At 35.1% G+C, this 2,230-nt stretch overlaps 1 pseudogene; it reads right to left on the bottom strand.

Annotated features, from left to right (window-relative positions):
• Window positions 1-227: 227 nt before the first annotated feature.
• LOC121492812 lies at window positions 228-1,153 on the bottom strand (annotated as a pseudogene).
• Between the last annotated feature and the right edge of the window lie 1,077 nt (window positions 1,154-2,230).

The raw sequence follows: 2,230 nt of genomic DNA, 5'->3' as shown, positions 1-2,230 counted from the left end.
TTTATTTATAGAACACTGCAAGATATAACATTCTACATAGAAATAAGAAACCCACTTAGAAGAGAAGTTCATACAATATGTACAGTTTGGAACTGTGCAAGTATAGTTTCATTGTAAATAGTACTACAACAAAAAAAAAACATGTTTAAGAATTCTTAGTAGTAAAATAGTAAGACAAACTTATACCAAACATAATACACAACAGCTTTATGCCTCAGCTGTACAATCTAAAAGTCAAAGGTCCCAGGAATGCCATCCTGAACTTAGAATATATAGCCTTTAGGGATAGTTTCTGGCACAGCATTTTTATTTTCTTCCTCCTCTACAGAGAAATAGTTCTTGGTCAAGTTTAATGAAGTCTATATAGACTCATTTTCATCATTTTGTAGAACTTTGATTTTGTCCAAACCTCCATATTCTTCCATTATACTAAGTTTCTCAGTTTCACTTAGTTTTTCATCAGCCTGACAGATGTTTGAAATGGCATCTAGAATAAACAGAATAATTTTGGTATCTTTTATAGTTAAAAGAGATTCATCAGTGGTTCTACTATGCCACAATGAATGAGGTATACAGTCTGTTCAACTGTTCCACCACTTGTATAGTTGGTCACAACCCATACAGCTTCCTTTTATGTCCTAAAGTCTGCCTTATAGAGAACACCAATGAGGAATGGGACTAATCCATGATTCACAATTTGCTGTATCTGGTCCCAGTGACCAGCTGTGATACTTGACATTGTCCACATAGCTTGCTTCTGAATATTAGTTTTGGGGTTCATTAGCAGTCTGGAAAGGACTGCAAGTGATCCCACATCTATTACAACCTGAGTCTGTTCATCTGTCCCAGTTGCAATATTTCCTGTGGCTCTTAGCACAGGGGTCACAATGGGCAATTCAATAGCCCCTAGAAACTTTACAAGTTGTGATAGAACTCCTGTTTTCATGACCATTTCAATTCATTCATTTGGGCCATCAGTAAGGTAGGAAATGGCCAAACAGGTATCCAGTAATACTTCTGGACCATCATGAAGTAGGAGATGAAGCTAAGGTAGGAACAATCTGCTCAACAGCATCTAATGGGGGTGCATGATTTTTGTTGTGATAATGGTTTGAAAGTCTCCAAAAAGGTTGTGTAAGTAACTACATGCAAAAGATGAAAAAAAAAAAAAAAGTCAGTAACTTACAAGGGAAAACCCATAAAGGTAGCAAGAGATTTTTCAACAGAAACTTTGCAAGCCAGAAGGGAATGACATGATATATTCAAAGTGCTGAATGGCAAAAATCTGCAGCCAAGAATATCTGGCAAGGCTATCATTCAGAATAGAAGGAGAGATAAAGAGTTTCCCATATAAAAACTAAAGGAGTTCATGACCACTAAACCAGCCTTGTAAGAAATATTAAAGGGGACTTTTTGAGTAGAATGGAAAGACCAAAAGTGACAGTATAAAGGTAGGAAACACAGAAGTAGTAAAAATGTATATTTCTGTAAGAAAATCAATTAAGGAACTCATTAAAAGGATATAAAATATAATAACATATACCTAAAATGTGGGGAGGAGAGAAGAATGGATGCAAACAACCATCTACTTAATATAGACTGCTATATGCAGAGGTTATGTACAAACCTAATGGTAACCATATATCAAAGACCCATAATAAACATGTAAAGAATAAAGAGAAAGAAATCTGAACACATCATTAAATGAAATTAATAAAACTTGAAAGAGAGAAAGACAAGAAATGCTAAAAGAAAATCTTCAGAAACACCCACAACCAAGTAATAATTTGGCAACAAATACATATCTATCAATAATTATTTTGAATGTAAATGAACTAAATGCTCCAACCAAAAGAAATAGCATGACAGATAGATAAAAAAGGAAGACCCATCTATATGCTGACTACAAAAGACTCATTTTATTTTATTCATTTATTTTTAGATTTATTTATTTTATAGAAAGTGGTGGGGGGGGGGTGCAGAGGAAGAAGAAGAGAGAGTCTTAAGCTGACTCCTCACTGAATGACATGGGGCTCAATCTCAGGATTCTCAGATCATGACCTGAGCTAAAACTAAGAGTCAGATGTCCAACCAGCTATGCCACCCAGGTGCCCTGAAACTCATTTTAGACCTAAGATACCTGGAGATTGAAAGTGAGAGGATGGAGAAATACCTATATGGATGTCAAAAGAAAGCTGGAATAGCAGTACTTATATTGGACAAAATATAT

The sequence above is a fragment of the Vulpes lagopus genome, chromosome 6 (assembly GCF_018345385.1).
Source record: "Vulpes lagopus strain Blue_001 chromosome 6, ASM1834538v1, whole genome shotgun sequence".
NCBI lineage: Eukaryota > Metazoa > Chordata > Mammalia > Carnivora > Canidae > Vulpes > Vulpes lagopus.
The sequence above is the reverse complement of the archived record's forward strand: the minus strand, read 5'-3'. Positions and strand labels throughout refer to the sequence as shown.